Raw genomic sequence first — 20,414 nt, forward strand, 5'->3', positions numbered from 1 at the left:
AGATACTATGGAGAATCTGACCTTGGTGAACTCATCAAGTGATGGCTTTTGTTATATTTTATGTCTGAACCTTGTGTCCTCCCCCCACACATGCCACATTCAGAACCCAGATGCATCATCCATCTACTTGTAGCCCTTAACTGAAGCACCAACCAATTCTTTTCTCTTCAAGCTTGATGTACTGAAATAGAGTCATTTGGTCAACGAGTATTTACCAAGAATATTTACTAAGTGACTGGTGTTGTGCTGGGGCACTGGGCAAGCAGTGTTAACAAGACCCACACAAGGCCTGCTATCTTGGGGCTCACAGGCTAGGGGAGGGACAGGGGGACTCTCTGAAGTGTGGAGAAGGCATGGGGTACTCAGGGTGCCCAGGAAAGGACCTAGAGGGAGAACTGTCAGAGCCGAGGATGAGAAGGACTCAGTTAGGCAAATACAAAGTGCCAAGATGGCTCCAGACAGAAGGAACAATGTGTGCAAAGGACCAAAGGGTAGCAGATTACTATGTTTACAGGACTTTGTAAGCATTACTATAGCAGGGGTGCAGAATAGCAGGTGGAAGGTGGGCTGCAGCAGAAAGCACAGCTGGATCGAGGAGCAGCCGGGTGAGTCTTATAGAGGAGTGAAGCCATGGGTGCAATCCCAGCTGGGAAATCAGAGGGATGGGCAGTGTAATCAGGGTAGAATGACACTCAGGCCACAGGTGCAGAATAGGTATTTCAGATTCGACCAGCGGAGGCAGGAGGTCAGTTAGATGGCTGCCTGAATGGCCCAGGTCAGAGCTCATGATGGCTTAAAAAGGATAATGGCAGTTGGGATTAAAAGTGACATTAGATGGAATTAGATGTTTAGGAGGAAAAGTGTGGTGGTTTTGGATATAGAAGTGAAAAGATGAAGATGTTAAGAATGACTCCCAGATTTCTGACTTGAGCACCTGGATGAGTTTTCTGAGACGAGGAAAACAAGCAGAAGAGCATATTTGGAGGAAGAGACCATGAGTTCTGCTTTGGGCTTGGTGAGATGGAGGTGCCCTTGGAACATCTGAGTGCACATAGTTATTGGACATGGAGGAGGTGAGTCTGGCACTCAGAAAGGAGATCTGGGTAAACGAGATCAGGGTTTGCTGGGTCATAGACGGTGGTGATTGGATGCTGGGAGTGAAGACAGGGCCAGATTGCCCAGTGGGCAGAGTAAGCAGGCCTTCAGGGTAAGCAGGAACAAAACAAAAAAAAGATTTTGAAAAATTTTTACATTTTGTATCTCAAAAAGTTCAAAAAACTCGTCCTCATGGGGAAAATCAGCACTTGGTTGAGCCACCATTAAGTCTGTTTTACAGTCTAAATAAATTTGAATTTGGATTTATCAAAGGCAGGAGGGGGGATCCCTGGCATATTTAGGCCCCCTAAAGATCCTGCTCCAGTCCTGAATGTGAGGATCACTACAGTAACCTCAAAGCCACCATGAGAAACACGGGCTTTAGAAACCAGAGGTGATGGCCCTCTACAGGTGCTCACAGGAACCTGCAGGTAACAGCTTGGTCAGAAGCCAGCTGGTGGCACTTTCTGAGACCCCCCCTATCTGCAGGACCTTGCAGTTGACATCTACTTAGTTGACCCTTTAATTCATAGTATGTGGTCTGGATGTTAATACATTCCTCTGTAAAGTAGAATTTTTGCATTTCAAAGGAGAGGTTTGGGAGACTGTACCTAAACTGAAATGCAGAAATCTGCTGATCTTCATTTCAAACTCTGAGGTAGGTCTTTGAGGAGAGAGAGGCCTATGTCCTGGCCAGGGGTCTGCTTTCCTGACAACTTCCAAGTCACATTACATAGGTGGCCCGGTACACCCACCTGCGTGTGTGCACAGATCCATAGCTCGGCCACCACTTCTCAACTCTGTTTGTATCCAATACCACCCATGTCCCCCAGACACTCTGACTCTTTAGATACTAGTCATTTATAAAGACTGTAAAGTAGAGGTGAAGGCCAGCATTGGTGAAACTTAAGGTTTTACTCAAGTCACAGACCACTCCTGCTGAAGGTTCATAGCTGGAAGGGGTATGGCCCCAGAGCCCAATAAGCTGCTTTTCCATAAAAGCATTCTCGGATAAATAAGCACTGGGCCCTGTAAACACTCAGTCCTCTGAAGAGATAAGTATTCTCAAGGTGCATCAAAAAAACTGACACAGTTCAGCATGTTATTAACAGTGCTGGTTATTTTCTCTGGGTTATCATGTAAATTCATGTGGAAAGGAGGGGTGTGAGGGAATTCTGTTTATCTGCCGAGCAAGAGTTACTGCTTAACCAAGCCATGTGTGATAAGAGACCAGCAAGTAAGAATCGGTATTTTTTCTTGGAAGTTAGTAATTAACTTATAAAAAGCACAGAGATGTGCTGGGCTGATTTGACCAAGGTTCTAGAAGGCGGCACTCACCTCTCACTCACCCTGTGTCAGCAACCGACCATGGTGCAAAGAAAAAGCCCAAGGTAACCTCATCAAAATGATTTGGGGATGAGCCACAGATCTATTGGAATTTAAATAAATAAACAAACAAACAAACGGTTTGGCCATTGGAATGAAAGATGAGTGAAAGCCCAAGGTACACTGTAATTCCCTCATCAGGCTTAACAAACCCTAACAGGCCACCTTTTGACTTATGTTACCAACCATACTGTACATGTGCTCCCTGAGGCCACTGTGGAGGTTTAAGGAAAAAGTCATAGTAAATGCTGAGACCAGTGTGAAAGGGAGATGGACAGGGAAGCAGACCTCCTCTGTATGTTCAAGTCTTTTTATGCTCTTCATATGAGAAATAGCATTACCCCATACAAGGATATTCTCTTTCAAGTTTACTTCTTGGGAAATAAAAGGGAAAACTCTTTTCTGGTACATTTTCCTTCTAAATGACTTTGGTGGTCTGAACTTCAGGCACTATGATGTTAGGTGACATAATATATGAAAGAACAGCAGCCAATGGGATAGATAGATGGTCACAACATATCTCTCAGAGATGTAGAGACATATCCACTAACCTCAAAGTGCATCCTGTGAAAAATGCCAAGAATACACTGTAAGAGTCAACCTAATGACCAATCGTGCAAAAGGCCTACCCTGGGTTTGCCGCAAGTCACTGGCAGGCAAGAAGGTATGTGCCTTCAGGGCGATGAATTGTTCTTGGCATGAGGCATGGTGAGCTTGACTTTGCTCCAAGTATCCTTGCATATTTTTCTTTTCTCCTATGTCTAAAATTGCTTTTTAAATTCTGTTGTTATCAGAGGAGGGGTGTGAATTTTTAACATGTGGCCATCACCTTTTCATCTATTTTCTTCCCTTGAAGAACTGGGCTTTAATACATAACATATTCATTGGGAAACTGCTGCCACAAGTGCTACAGCTTATATAATTCTCTGTTGGTCTAGGAGTGTTTCTCTGCTTCCACATTTTTTTTTTAAGAAGAAGAAGAACATTGTATAGGGGGAGTTTTATGAGCTTGGTGTGAAATCTGGGAAAGTCCCACAGTCAAACTAAGAATATTATCAATGTGCTGTGGATAAAAATTCAGGAACAAATATAAACCCAGACAAAGGGATCATTGAAATTGAAATTATAGTTCATCGCTGCTTATCTGATGGTTAAGGCTACTGACAATCCACTTGCTATACCCTTTCCCTGCGTACACCCTCACGTTCTCATTCCCTATGTCTCCCTCTCCTCTCTTCCTCTTCTTTCTTCTTTTCTCTATGTGCTTCAGTTTGAAATTAATATATTTGGTAATATGAAGGAGACGTACTTGTGGCATTTACCTTGAAAAAGCAATCAATTAACCCTCTATAAGAAAGAAATCCCATCTTTTTCTGATTGGCTGGCAACCAACATTGAAGTTTTTGGTTCTGTTTTACTAATCTTTACTTGCCCTATGTGGGGAGCACACATCACTCAGAAAAGCGTCAAATCTGGTATCTGTCAGAACACCTCAAAACTGTTTCAACCCATTCAGTCATATATCCTCCTATATAATAAAGAGGTAATATGCAAATTGACCCTCACGCCCTCACAAGATGGCTGCCTACGACCAGGCTGGCAGGGGGAGTTAGTGAGGGACGACCAAACGACTGAACAAGCAGGCTGCATGGGGCGACCAGGCCAGTGGGGGGGCTGTGAGGGGTGACCAGACCGGCAGAGGGAACAGTTGGGGGTGACCAGGCCAGCAGGGGGGTGCAGTTGGTGATGACCAGGCCGGCAGGGGTGCAGTTAGGGGCGATTAGGCTAGTTGGGGGGCAGTTAGGGGTGACCAGGCTGGCAGAGGGAACAGTTGGGGGTGACCAGGCCAGCAGGGGGGTGCAGTTGGTGATGACCAGGCCGGCAGGGGTGCAGTTAGGGGCGATTAGGCTAGTTGGGGGGCTGTGAGGGGTGACCAGACCGGCAGAGGGAACAGTTGGGGGTGACCAGGCCAGCAGGGGGGTGCAGTTGGTGATGACCAGGCCGGCAGGGGTGCAGTTAGGGGTGATTAGGCTAGTTGGGGGGCAGTTAGGGGTGACCAGGCCAGCAGAGGGGGGCAGTTGGGGCAACCAGGCAGGCGAGGAGGGGACAGTTGGGGGCAACCTGCCCGGCAGTGGGGGGAAGTTAGGGATGATCAGGCCAGCACACAGAGGCAGTGAGGGGTGATCAGGCCAGCAGGGGGGAAGTTAGGGGCGACCAGGCAGGCAGGCAGGTGAGCGATTAGGAGCCAGCAGTCCAGGATTGTTAGAGGGATGTCCGACTGCCAGTTTAGGCCTGATCCCCAGGATCGGGCCTAAACTGGCAGTCGGACATCCTTCAAGGGGTCCCGAATTGGAAAGGGTGCAGGCTGGGCTGAGGGGACCCCCCCTCTCCGTGCACAAATTTTGTGCACCAGGCCTCTAGTTTAGGATATCAGGATAAAGTTAAAATGTCCCAATTGTTTATTCAGTTTCAACTAAATTGGCGGACTCAGCATTTGAAGTCATGCAATGCAATCAGGTTCACCTCCTTACATAGAATTCAAGGTACTCTATCCACAGACAGTTACAAAATGGTTAAACCTGTAAAGACTTTCCTTTATCCCTGTCATGAGGGATGAACATTGTACTAGTATCAACTCCATGTACATAGACAAGGACAGATGGACCCCAGGTCCCCCAAAACCTCACTTTATCCAACTGGAAGCTGTCTCATTGCTGCACCTTTAGTTCTGAAGTTTCCCATACAGCAACCATAGCAAGTAGATGGTTCATTCACAGTCACCCTCCTGGTTTCAGAAGAATTGGTCCAGTTTTGGTGCCATACCCTCTATCATGCATGTGCCCAAGAACACACATACACACATATGCAAATGCCACATATCACATGTACCTACCACATACACTATGCATACATATACACACACAGTTCAAACTTTAGGTCCAGCATTCCCTAAGCCTCCCTGAGTGTCTCTGACCAGTGACATAAATAATAACTCCAGTTGGCACATATTTCTGCTGCTTCCATGAATCCTATTCTGCTTGGTTATTCCCACTGCACCCCACCTTGTCTCCAGACAAGTGCCTTTCCCTCAGGCCACAGGTCTAAGTTGATGTCTGGCTTTTTCAACTAAATATATCATTTCTATCTTTGTTTTATTTTTTTTGTTTGTTTTGTGTTTTGTGTGGATTTTTTTTCAATTTTCTAAGTGCTTGAGTTATATATTCACATCTATCATCTTAGTCAACTGCCTGTCAGTCTCCTTTTGACAATGGTTTCCTCAGTATAAATTACAAACTATAGACAAATGCACTATAATTTACAAATGCAACCTGGGTTTCCTGGGCCATCCCAACCATATCCACCATCTTGGAACCCCAATTTCTCTTCAAACACATCTCCTCTCAAGAAGTCCCTAGGAATGTTCAGGACCAAAGCCTTCCTCAGTGACATCACAGAGTCTGTCCCCTCTCTACCCTCCCGTTTCTGCCCCTACTGAGTTCTGCCATCCATGGCTCCAAAAGTCAGAAAGCAGCTGAGTCATGTGAGCTCATAGGACACTACTTCTACTGCAGCCACTGCAGACAATGCCTCTGCGAAGATGCTGCCAGGAGTCTGCACAAAAGCTGTCCCTGCAGAGGGCACAGAAGTTGATGCTAAGGGGTCACCCCCTACCCCCACCATGGCTACCAAATACAAGCATCACCTCTCTGCCAAAAGCAGACCACCTTCCTCTGTCACCTCTGTGTGCAGTATCTTTGCCATGGAGCTCATTAGTGCGTGTCCCTGCACTTTGGGATTGCAGAGACTAGCAAGGCAGCTCCTATGTGTGTCTCCATCCTATCATTCTAGGACCCAGACACATCTAGGACAGGCTTGTGTACAGTGTGAACAAAAGACCACAAATGGTTTCAAAGTCAGATCCCCCTCCACCCTGAGCATGCATGCTTTCCAGGGGCCTCCTGGCTGTTTCCTGAGAACAGCTCTCCCAAAAGATTCAGCATGCCAGGGTCCCAGGCAAGCCCAGTACATCTAATTGCATTTCCTGCAACACATGAAATACAGCACGGAGAGGACCGAGTTTGGAGATGCAAAAAATGTCTTGTTCCTCCCATGTTTCTCTCTGTATATATTACAACCTTTAACATAATCTAATCTAATAAAAGAGAAACATGCAAATTGACCGCATCTCTGCTATGCCCAAGCCATGCTCACCAGCCAATCAGAGTGACTATATGCAAATTAACCCAACCAAGATGGCGGCTGACAGCCACAGAGCTGCAGCAAGCAGGAGACTTGGTTGCCCGGCGATGGAGGAAGCCAAGCTTCCCTCCTGCCCTGGCCAGCTGTGGCCTCCACTCAAGGCAACAAAGTTTCAATTATAGAAGATGAATAAATCCCAGGTACCTGCTTCCATCCAGCCTCCACTGGGAGCTTGGGTGGCTGGGGGCCGTGGCCAGCCTGCAAAGAGCCATCAGCCCCTCACCCAGGATGGCCAGGCACCCCAGCAGGGACCCCTATCCTGAAGGGGCTATGGCCAGCCTGCAAAGAGCCATCAGCCCCTCACCCAAGCTGGCCAGGCACCCCAGCAGGGACCCCCACCCTGATCCAAGACACCCTTCAGGGCAAACAAGCCGGCCCCCACCCAAGCACCAGGCTTCTATCCTATATAATAAAAGGGTAATATGCAAATTGACCCTAACAGCAGAACGACTGGGAATGACTGGTCACTATGACACACACTGACCACCAGGGGGCAGACGCTCAATGCAGGAGCTGCCCCTAGTGGTCAGCGCACTCCCACAGGGGGAGCTCTGCTCAGCCACAAGCCAGGCTGATGGCTGCCATACAGCGGTGGTGGTGGGAGCCTCTCCCACCTCCTCAGCAGTGCTAAGGATGTCCGACTGCAGCTTAGGCCTGCTCCCCACTGGCAAGTGAACTTCCCCCGAGGGCTCCTGGGCTGCCAGAGGGATATCTGACTGCCAGCTTAGGCCCGCTCCCCAGGGACGTGGGTCTAAGCCAGCAGGTGGTCATCCCCCAAGGGGTCCTAGACTGCAAGAGGGCACAGGCCGGGCTGAGGGACCCCCCGCCCCCCGAGTGCACCAATTTTTGTGCACCGGGCCTCTAGTGATTTTATAAGGGTGAAGGGATTGTGTTAAAAGGCAAGTGAAACGAATGAAGAAAAGAAGCCACATTCTGGACAGGACAGGGATGCTCTTGCAGCAGTCCTGGACAGAAGACATTGGATCCCTCTGACCAGCCATTCTTCATCCCTGTGAGATGAGACCTGCTCCAGAGGGAAAGTCAGTCCCTCATGTCTGGCTGGCCCTGGAGTTCAATGCTAAGAGCACATCATCATCAGGAAAGCATGGTGCATCCATGGACAGCAAGAGGAGGCACCAGGTCCGTCCTGTGAACACATTGGCTAATTCATCCTCTCATCCACCCCGTGAAATAGTTTTCTGAGTACATTTTACAGATAAAGATATCAATGCCCAGGAGGGACAGTTGGCCCTAAATCACACAGCTGATCGTGAGTCACACCTGCCTGATCCAAACTCCATGCTCTTTCATGGAATTGAAGCTTTCCTTAGGACTGAAAGGTGGCTGCAGATGATGGGAGAAATCGAAACCTAAGAACCAGGAAGAATATTTGTTAATTGGGGACTGCCACTTTATGGCATCATAGCTTTTCTAGAAGTAGAGTAGTGGCCCTTGCTGGATCTGTAAGGTGTGTGCATCTCACTGGTCCTGACAGTTAAACCACCTACTGAGACAGTAGGTAGTTCCTCTGTTTCAGGTCTTTGGTATCTGGCCATATTGCTAAATTCCAGGTCACCTAGAATCAGTGACATGTAGAACAGCTTTGAAATCCTCTACAGATTCATACAATGTGGGGCCTGAGCCTCTGTGACTCATGTCAGTGGCATCTCCCTGCTGCCCAACCAGAAGAAAGCTCCAGGTTAATTTTAAGAACTCTTTTATGAGATCTAAATGAAGATCTCCCTGCTCCTGGCCCTTCCCACTTTGGCGCAAATACGTGAGTCAGAAGCTGGGGCCACGTCCTATCCCAGTGATTAGAATCTGACTCTTCAGCTCTAGTTCCACATTCAAAAGTCCAAGCTAAAATACATTCAGACTTTTCAGAGAGTTGATTAGTTCCCCTCTAAAGCTGCCTGCTAGTTCTAATCCCTTCACCAACAAAAGAGTAAACAATTGCTTATATGACTGTAATACAGAGGATTATCTGAGGTTAGAAAATAGGAGTGCTTTTAAAAAAATATTTTCAAGGATGTAATCCGCATAATTAAACATGTTAACAATTAGTTATTTCAAATAATGTCCCCTTCTGTTTAGTATTTTATCACATTTACTATCTCTACAACCAAATATTCAAATATATGCAAGCAAAATTATGTGTACTCCCAGGGCCTGTTTTCCTAAAAAATATATCAGAGTTATTTTATTTAAGTTTTAATACTGTCATTCTGTTTCTTAGGTGCTAAAAGACGAAAAAATTACAGATTTCCATGAATACTTTTAAAGTTAATTCTGTCCTCTACTAACAAACTCAACTTATCATTTCTTTTTAATCCTTCGTTTCCTTCCTAAATCCTCCCTCTGTTACACAGTCTGTGTAACCCCGTTCAGGGCAGGATGTAGCCATTGCCTCATATGACTCTTCACAGACTCCTATGTTTCTCATATTAGTCCATTTTTTTATCCCCACTCAACTAGAGAGAGATAGAAAGGAAGATAGAAGGCACTGAAGAATGACTCTATTAACTTTATAGCCCTTCAATGAAACTATTACTCCTGCAACTTCTAAGTTCTCATCTGGCCATCTGGGAGACCATGCCAGGACATAACCCTGAGACAAACAAGTACAAAGCTTGTTTGCATTTTGCAAAGAGTTGGAAATCAAATGCATGTGTACTGGCGGCTAAAATCCTAAGTTTCCTAGTTAAACATTGTACAATTCTATGCATACATTCCAGCCTGATATGAATGGGGAAGAGGACATTTTCTCCCTCCTCCTCCCCCATAATGTTAAAGTTCTGTTCAATTTAAATCAACACCAGCAAAGATTTTTGAGTTGCAAGGTAACATATTGGTTAAGAGCACAGTTTCTGGAGCCAGACCTGGGTCAGAATTCTGGACTATATTACTCACTATGTAACCCTGTGCAAATTACTTAATATCTCTGTGCCTCAGTTTCCTTATCTGTAAAATGGAGACATTACAGGACATTACCTCATAGGACCTGGGAATATTAAAAAAAGTTATCATTTTTAAAGCTGTTAAAGGGGACTTAGATAAGTGCTAAATAAAGAGAAAAGGGAAAGAAAAACCTAAGGCACACCATTGGTTATACAGAATCTCCCACCTTTAAGGAAATCAACAACTGGGTAGGAACATACAATCAAGGTAAATAGCAGCATAAAGAAACATTTAGCAATTGTTAAATAAGTACTGCCTTTTTTTAGTGGCTGTGAGTAAATATAATAGAATATTTGCCTAAAAACAGACAATAGTCATAAGGTCCTTTAAACTGATAGGGTGATCCATGTTTTACTGTAAGTCATAAAGACAAAAGTCATTTTATTCATGAGAATGGTTAAGTTCAAAACCATTCTAAATAGGGAAAATAATCCATCATGTTAGAGCCTCCTGGTCTGGGTTCCAAATCTGAGCTATTATTTCTACTGCTTCATTTTTTTCACCAGATGGAGTTAAGAGTAAATGAGCTTCTCTCCATGTTTCTGGCCTGCAAGAGACAGATTCAAACATTTTTTTTTACAATGGCATTAAATGCTAAATGGTGATGAGCATTGAAACTTTAAACAAATGTCATGTTCAGAAATTCACTATGCTAAAAGTTATTGACATCTTTATTTTACTGTTTTTAGTAAAGATGAAAGTCTATAATAAAGTATCCATTTTCTCCAGAGCCCAATATGAGCCTAAAACAGGGATGTATTCTATGAAGAAGAAAGAACTCAAAGAAAAGTCTATCCTGGAGGGCTTGACCATCTTATTAGAGAAACAAAACATGCTGGTATTTCAGAGACAACCAGAGAATACTATTAAGATGGTATATAGGGAAGTACCTGTGAGAATAGGTCTTCACTATTGAGAAGAGCCTTCCACTGCGACTCAAGAAGGTGAGTTTTCTGGCAGAGTACACAAAACAGGTAGGTAGGTACATGTGCCTTTGAAGTTAATGTAATGGTTAAGTAAGGGGTGGTACTAAATGCCATGGAGCAATAATCGAGAAGAGACTTCAGCTAGATTAGACTGTACAGAGGAGAAGGTTAGAGTGTGTCAGTCATACCACACCACTAGGATGAGCTCTTAGTGACAGGAAGTCTAGCTCTCACCTTTTCTATTAGTTTCCTAATGAAAATACTCGTTAATGTTCAGATTTTTGATAATTGGTACATATAATTTTGATAGGCCATGAAAAATAACAGAAAATTGGGAGATAATATGTGTTTGATTCTGAGGTCTAATCCTCAACAGTGCAATAAACAGGACAGGGAGTTGGCCCCAGGAACCACAGAAATGACCCAAACCAGAGACTATAGAATGTGCAAGAATCTAGAATGGAGATCAACTGCTCAAAGGTCTTTGGAATCCGGAAAGGACAGGTAGCTGTGAGCTCAGCAAGATAAGTGGGAAAACAGAGAGAGCACTTATGGGGCAACTGGGGAACACATGCCTAGCCTGAATTATTCAGGGTCAAGGTTTTAAAAATCTCTATTTTCAAAGAACCAGCTCATGGTTTTATTGATCTTTTGTATTGTTTCTTTAGTCTCTATGTCATTTATTTCCACTCTGATCTTTATTAATTCCTTTTTTTCTACTTATTCTGGGTTTTTCTTGTTCTCTTTCTAATTCTTTAAGTTGTATGGTTAGATAGTTTATTAGACATTCTTCTTGTTTTTTAGGTAGGCCTGTAATGCTATGAACTTTCCTCTCAGGACTGCTTTCAATGTGTCCAGTAGATTTGGGGGTTGTTGTATGTTCATTTTCATTTGTTTCCAGGAATTTTTTCATTTCATCCTTGATCTGTTTGGTAAACCATTCATTGTTTAATAACATGCTACTTAGCCTCCAGGTGTTTGAATGTTTTTTCGTGTTTTTATTGTAGTTGATTTCAAATTTCATGCCATTGTGATATGAGAAGATTTCATTCTTCTTGAACTTGTAGAGACTTAGTTTGTGTTCTAACATGTGGTCTATCTTTGAAAATGTCCCATGTGCACTTGAGAAAAATGTATATCCTGTAGCTTTGGGGTAAAATGTTCTGTAAATGTCAATTAATTCCATCTGATCTAATGTGTCATTTAGGATTGATGTTTCTTTGCTGATTTTTTGTTTAGAGGATTTGTCCAGTGGTGTTAGTGGGGTATTAAAGTCCCCTACTATGACTGTATTGCTGTCCATCTCTCCATTAAAATCCTTCAGAAGTTTTTTTTATATATTAGGGTGTTCCTGTCTTGGGTGCATATATGTTTACCAGAGTTATACCCCCTTTAGTATAATGAATTCCCTTGTTTTGGCCTTCACTTTGAAGTCTATTTTGTCAGATATGAGTATTGCTACCCTAGCACTTTTTTTTTTTTTCATTTCCATTTGCCTGGAAAATTTTTTTCCTTCATCCTCATTCTGTGTGGGTCTTTTGTTCTAAGGTGGGTTTCTTATAGACAGCATATATATGGATCATGTTTTCTTATTCACTCAGCTATGCTATGTCTTTTGATTGGAGCATTTAAGTCACATTTAAGGTTATTATTGATAGGTACTTATTTCAACAATAAAAATAAATGAATATATATATGAACAATAAAATGGCAATAAATAGATAGGTATAAATAATTGAATCTAAAAAGAAATGAATAAGGAATCTAATGAACAAAATAAACTGATGAATAAAATAGAACCAGAGGCATGGAAACATGGAACAGACTGATGAATTTCAGAGGGAAGTGTGGGTGGCGGGAAGAGGTTAACCAAAAAACATATGTATATATGCATTGCTTATGGATACAGACAATAGGGTGCTGAAGGCCTGGGGTGGGGCAGGAACCAGGTGGAGGGGAGTAACAGGGGAGAGGGGAGGTGGCATGTACGGAGGGGGGAAAGGGAGACATCTGTAATACTCTCAACAATAATGATTTTACAAAAGATAGAGAGAAAAAACTTTCTGCTGCCCAGCAAAACATCTTCAGGCAAAACTGGACCCCCTGGCAGCTCTCTGCCACCTCCAGTATAGATGTTCAGGGTGCAGTCAGTTATAAAGGAAGCAGTTAAGTGCAAAACTAGGACCTGCTTGCTTAAAAGCAAGAAAAGGCTAGAATCAAAAGATGAGACAGCAGGCCTAGACCCTGGGGATTTCAAAAGCAATGTGCAGGGCAGGGAAAACTGAGCAGATCAAGTAAGGTACGAGAGCCAGGTCTGCCCAAAACCCAATCTCAGGACATAGGCAGCCCAAAGTCCTCATATGAAAATATGCAGTGGGCCCAGCAGGCCAGGCTGGGGCAGGACAAGGTGGGACTAATGCTCTGTGTCCACTTTTCCTTGGGACTTCCAACCAGGATTTCCATTAGATACTCCAATTTCTGATTAGGCTCAGAGTTAGTTAATTTTCTTTTAAAAATAAAATACTTTATATTATGAAATTGGTTTTTGTTTCATTTGATTTTTATTAAAATTACACATGTGCTCAGACCAGTGTCAAGACTTGTCAAAAAAAAAACACCAGTAACAGCTCCTGCTCCACTTTTCGCTCCCCAAGGCAGACACAAATCTTTTCACTAATTATTTTTGTATTTGTGTTCATGTCCTTAAATAATCTACACATATTGCTTCTTAATTTTTCCATTTTAGGAATTATCTGTTGAGTCTCAGCCCACCCCTTCATACAAAAGCATACATTTCCTTTCCACTATCTTTCCAATTAAGTTATATTATAATTTATGTTTGACCACTGCTTAGGGATTACTTAGATATCTGTGTAAATGCTATTCACAGATTATTCATGTTATTCAGTAGCTATTTTCCTTGGATGATATAATAATTCATTTTCCATGGAGTTCATACTTTTTTCTTTTATTTCTGTGTTCTTATTAATTCAATTCCAAATCTCCTTTAGTTCTGTAAACCTCCTCACAGTACATTCAAATATAAACACATGTACTGACACAACCTCCTCTCCTTTTCTTTTGACCTGGTGGTTTATGCTTTTTTAACTTCAACATCTTATTGTCCATGTAGTGGTGCTACAGGAAGGAGGAGAGCCAAGTATGGATGTTCACTCTGCCATACCTGCCTGGAAGTCCAGAATCACTTAATGCTGTCTAAACCTAATATCTTTACCAATTAATGGCTTAATCAGGACTTAGGCCCTTAGGAAACTGAAATACAAGGACAAAGAGAAGAAGATGCTGAAAATAGAGACAAGGGATTCATTTTCAATGCCCTTGGTTTTAAATTTCCTAACCTGAGCTATGGATTGATCTGAAGGGTCTTGTGGGAGCGAGCCTCTGTCTGGATGAAAAAAGCCATGCTCACAGGAGACGTGGGCACTACCTTGCAGAGAGCACTGACCTTGCATCTTTGCCCTTGGCAAAACATCTTCTGAGGTCACCTTCAGTCAGAATCCTCTGTGATGTGGTATTCCTTCGGACACTGCTATATGCACCTGTGTGTTCTTTCTCAAGGGACAGGGGAATTACCTAATAAAAGTTCATGAATAACCATTGCTTTCTGCGTCTGTGATCCAACTGCTCTTTCTTCCCAAGTATATTGTTCATCACCTGATGACATATTTTTGGTGCCCCAATTCTGTAGCCCTAAAAAGGCTAGGGCTTCCTATCTGGTCCTAAGAGACCTGTGAAGTAGGGAGAGTAAGCCATAGACAATTCTTCTTGGCCACTTTCTATCCACTCAGGGCTTGCTCCTTGCCCCAATTCTTGGCCTGTGTGTATTAGAAAGAGCACTGGTTGATAAGACAGATCTTGACTCCTTCATTTACCAATGTGCAAGTTATGAAACCTCTCTGAAGCACTTTATTATTTGAAAACTAGAGATAACCATGTTTTCCTTAAGAATTATGATAATTATATTTAATACATAGATAATTTCTAATTCCAACAATATAAAGGATTTAATAACCTAGAAACTTTCTCACTATAGTACAATTTAAAATACTAAATAAAATATGAGATTCCTTTAAATTCTTAATGGGTTCTCAAAAAAGGGAACTCTCCAAAGTCCAGAAATGAAGAGACAATCAAAAATCAGAATGAGACCTGTGTGAGCCCTCACTGTGACAACAAAGGGGAGGAGAGGGAGGAGCAGTTTCAGCCACCCACAGGAGCCAGGAGGTGAAATTGAAACTCCCATATAAAAATACAACTTTCAAAGGAAATCAGGAAACAATGAATTAGGAAACAATTCACCTCCAGCACAGGCAGAGAAAGAGAATGCCTTTCTATCTCTAACTGGGTTTTTTTAAAAGTTCCCCAGGCCAGATCTCTCAGAAGTTTGGGATGAACATGAAATCTTAGATCACCTAGAAAACCAATGCAGAACCTCTCTGGAGGAACCTGACTCTCAAACTCCAGTGCACACACAGCACATGAAGAAAGAAACCACCATCAGTAAGAGTCAGCAGACAAAACAAACAGCAGGATTCAAATCTTTAGAATTATTGCATAAAGACTAAAAAAAATTAAAACTTTAAATAATCCAGATGTAAGAAACAAAGATGCTATTTTTTAAAAGGAATAGGCAGACTTAGAAATAAATAGAATTCACAGCAATAAAAATATAATTGATGAAATTAAAACATCTTGGTGGATGAATTTAACAGACTATTGGACAAAGCTGAAGGAAGAATTAGTAAACTGAAGATGGACCTGAAGATATTACACAGAATTCCACATAGGAAGAGAAAAGGAAATTAAAGTACATGAAGGATAAAATTAAAATGTCAAGTATCTAACTGGAATTCCAAAAGGAATGGAGACTAGTATTTTAAAAATCATTATTTGAAAATGAGGTATCTAAGTTGCCTAACATATTGAAGCCCCCTATATATAGTATGATTTTTGTTTAGTTATTATATTTATGTAACTTTGAAGCTCAAATACTATTAACTGCAAGAGCTCAGAGATTTCAGCAGGTCTTCTAAAATCTGGTATATTCATGGAATATTACAAATGTAAAGAAACTTAGAGGTGACCTAATAATATAACTTAATGGATAAATCTGAGTTTTTATCCAAACTTTGTCACTTATTAGCTAAGCATATTGCTTAACTCTCTGAGCTTCAATTTCTTTAGCCATAAAATGGGGATAAATGCAACTAATCTTCGAAAAGAGTTTCTGTGAAGATCAAAAGAAATGCATGAAAAACGCTTACTTCAGAGTCTGGCACAGAGTCAGCATCCAACAAATAAAAAATGTCAATATTTCTCATCATCAATTTTCACTTTGAATGAGAAAAGAGGCCCAGAAAAGTTAAATTACTTCCAAGCATCACACAATTATTAGCAATAGACCAGGAAGTAGAATCCAGCTCTCTCAACCCATATTCGTACTTTCTCTGCCATATTTCACTACCTCCCAAACACAGTGACCGTGCAGCTGCTTTTAAAAGAACCATGGGGCCCAAGATGTTTTCTACCCTGACTTAAGTTGACTAACATAATGTGTGAGGTCACAATAAGCTTTCAAAACATGAACAAATGAATACTCGATGGTAAAATTATAGGCCTGTGGGAAGACATTTCAAGCAGAGAAGTGAGAGGCAAATCCAGCACTGTAAGGCATCTCAAGGTAAGAGCAATGGCAGCTCTACTTCTCAGAGGGATGAAGTCTACAGAGGTACTAGTCCCTGGCTCTGACTGTCCCAGGGAACAAGAGCACTTAGGTATCTATCTGTGAGGGAGATAGATACCTCATCCATGGTATATTGCAAATAGACTCTGGAGCTCAACTGAAAAAAATAAGTCAATATCAATCTCACAGAGATTTGTGTGTTTTAGTAGCATCCAAAGCAAACTTGAAATTGTCTATTTTCAGAAATAGAGTTTATTGCTAGGCCCAAGGGAATCTGCAAATGTAGTGTCAATTGCGTACCCAGGAGACCCAACTGTATGCTGCCTACAAGAAACTCACTTCAGATGTAGGGACACACAGAAACTAAAAGAAAGAATGGGAAATCGTGACCATGCAAATGCAAACCAAAAGAAAGCAAAAGTAGCTATACTTATATCACAAAATAGACTTTAAGACAAAGACTGTAACAAAAGATAAAGAAGGACATCACACAAAAATAAAAAAGTCAATTTAACAAGAGGATTGAACACTTGTAAATATTTATGCAACCAACACAGGAACACCTAATATACAAAGCAAGTATTAACAGACCTAAGGAAGAAATAGGCAGGCAATACAATAATAGTAAGGGACTTTGATATTCCACTTTAATCAATAGATAGATCATCTAGTCAGAAAATAAGTAAGGATACATTGGACTTATATTACATGTTAGACCAGATGGACTTAGTTGGCATGTACAGAACATTCCATCAAAGAGCAACAGAATACACATTCTAATCAAGCTCACATGGAACATTCTCCAGGAAATATCTTGTTAGATCATAAAACAAAACTCAATAAATTTAGATTGAAATCATGTCAAACGTCTTTTTTATCACAATGGTATGAAACTCGAAGTCAATGACAAAAAAAAAGTAGGAATTTCACAAATATGTTGAGGTTCAACAACATGCTCCTGGGTCAACCAATGAGTCAAAGAATAAATCAAAGGAAAAGTTTTTAAATATCTTGAGGTGAATGAAAATGGAAGTACAACATACCAAACTGTGAATGCAGCAAAAGCAGTTCACAGAGGGAAGTTCATAGTGATAAATACCTACCTTCAAGAAACAATAAAGATCTCAAATAACCTAACTTTATACTTCAAGGAACTAGAAAAACAAGAACAAATAAAGCCCAAAGTTACTAAGAGCAAGGAAATAACAAAGATTAGAGCAGATGTAAATGAAATAGAGACTAAAAAGACAATTTAATAGATCAATGAAACTAAGAGCTGCTTTTATGAAAAGATAAATAAAATTGATAAACATTTTCCTCGACTCACTAAGAAAAAAAAGAAGACTCAAATAAATTAAATCAGAAATTTAAGAGGAGACAATACACTTAATAACACAGAAATACTAAAGATTATAAGAGATTACTATGAACAACTACATGCAAACAAATCAAAACCTACAAGAAATGGCTAAATTCCTAGAAGCATACAACCTACAAAGACTGAATTATGAAGAAATAGAAAATCTGAACAAACCAATTACTAATAAAGAGATTTAAACAGTTATCAGAAACTTCCCAGAATGGAGCATATATTTGCAAATCATATATCTGATAATGGGTTCATATCCAGAATATATAAAGAACTCCTACAAATTAAAAATAAATGAAATAACCTGATTTAAAATGAGCAAAGGTCTTGAATAGATGTTTTTCTAAAGATGATATACAAATGGCCAACAAGCATATAAAAATATGCTCAACATCGTTAGTTATCAGAGAAATGCAAATCAAAACCACAGTGAGGCCCTGGCCATGTGGCTTAGTTGGTTGGAGCATCATCCCATGCACCAAAAAGGTTTCGAGTTCGATTCTCCATCAGGACACATAGCTAGATTGTGGTTTCAATCCCCAGTCAGGACATGTACAGGCAACTGATGGATGTTTCTCTCTCACAATGATGTTTCTCTTTATCTCTCCCTTCTTCACTCTCTAAAATCAATAAAAACATATCCTTGGGTGAGGATTAAAAAAAAAAGACCACAGTGAGATACCACATCACACCCATTAGAATGGCTACTGTCAAAACTTTAAAAGAAAATAACAAGTGTTTACAAGGATGTAAAGAAATTGAAACCCTTATGCACTATGCACTATTGGTGGCATTGTAAAAATGGTGCAACCACTACGGAAGTTCCTTTAAAAATTAAGAATAGAAGTACCATATGATCCAGCAATCCCACTTCTGGGCATTTATCCAAAAAAATTGAAAGCAAGGCTCAAAGAGATATTTTCCAACCCACGTTCACAAGCGTTATTCACAATAGCCGTAGAGTGGAAGCAGCCCAAATGCCTGACAGATGAGTAGATAAACAAGATTCAGTATATACACTTAGTGGGGTGTTATTCCACCTTCACAATAAGGAGATACTGTTACATGTTACAGCATGGATGAACTTGAAGGATATTATTCTACGTGAAACAAGCCAGACAGAAAAACCTAAACACTGTGTAACTCCACTTATATGAGACATTAAAATAGTCAAATTCATAGAAACAGAAAGTAGAATATTGGTTATCATGGGCTGGAAAAATAGTGGTTTGTTTAACAAATATAAAGTTTCAGTTTTACAAGATGAAAAAATTCTGGATATCTGTTTTATAACAACATGAATATAACAGTACTAAACTGTAGACTTTAAAATGGTTAAGATGGTACATTTTTTACTGTGTGTTTTTTAAGCACAATTTTTTAAGTGGATGAGGAAGGCATAAGAGTTAGAATCAGAGTAATGTTATATGAGAAAGTCTCTACGGGTCACTGCTGGTTCTGAAGGTGGAAGGGGCACAGGAGCAGAGAAACAGAAGTTGGCCTCTGAGACTTACCAGGCACCAGGAGTAGAGACTGAGCTGTAGAGCTGAGAACATCTGTTTCACTGCCATAAACTTAAAAACATCTTTTGTATGTCAGACAATATGTTAGGTGTTAGGGTAAAACATTTTTCCCGACCTTCGATAAACCATGGTGTCATAGTCAGCTCAGCCTTCTATAACAAATACCACAGGGAGGGTGGTTTAAACAGCACTACTACTTCTCACAGTTCTGGAGGATGAGAAGGCCAAAATCAGAGTGCCCACAGGGCTGGGTTCTGGTGAGAGCCCTCATCCAGACTGCAGATAGTCACATGGTGGAGAGAGGAAGCTCTGCTCTCTCTCTCTTTCTCTTCTTATAAGGGCACTAATCCCATCATGAGGAATTCATCCTCATAGACTCATTAAACTTAATTACCTGCAGAAGTCCTCACTTCCTAATACCATCATATTGGAGCTCTGTCAAAATACTTGGTTCAAAACAACAGCCCCCATTGGGTAAACAGGAAAGCATTAAAGATAAAGAAGGTAATAAAGATAACATAAAGTGTGAACCAGACAGGTGTGCAGATACCAGGGCCTTATCTATAACACTATGTCAAGATATTTTCCTTTTACACCCTCTCTTGAAACTAGTAGCATGCATTTTTTTTTATCATTTACAGTGACAAATGGACATCTTTTTGTTCTATGAAATGAACTTACAAGACATTCTTTAGTTTTGATGCTAAGGTGATGGGTGTGACTTGGTTTAGTTCACCCTCCAGAATGTTGATGGCAGATCCTATTAATGGCCCATTAAAGGCACAAGACCCCAACAGCTACACAGCACCTGACAGGCTGGGGCTCTGCTTACCTGGTGTGACCTTGGGGAGGAGCTGGTATGAGCAGAGGTAAACCACTTAGAACTCTCTCTGGGGAACATTCACAAGGGCCAAGTCTCCACCTTGGACATCAACCTACCCAGCTCTCCAGCAGTGGGCACAGTGCAATTTTCCAGAGGCAGGGCCACAAAGAATCCACAAATAATAACATCTTATTTTTACCTTAAGACTGAAGCCAGAGGCAGAGGTCTTCGTCGTGGTGAGAGTTATCTGCTCTATGGATCTTAGTCTGTAGCTCTGCCTGTTGCACAGACTAAAATGGTCCCCCTGTCTGTGTGCATGACAACATTTCAGAGAGTGAACATTTTTGCAGGCTCGGGAATCAAATCACCA

The sequence above is a fragment of the Myotis yumanensis genome, unplaced genomic scaffold (assembly GCF_028538775.1).
Source record: "Myotis yumanensis isolate MYYU_CA2020_CCGP unplaced genomic scaffold, mMyoYum1.0.hap1 SCAF_3, whole genome shotgun sequence".
Classification (NCBI taxonomy): Eukaryota; Metazoa; Chordata; class Mammalia; order Chiroptera; family Vespertilionidae; genus Myotis; species Myotis yumanensis.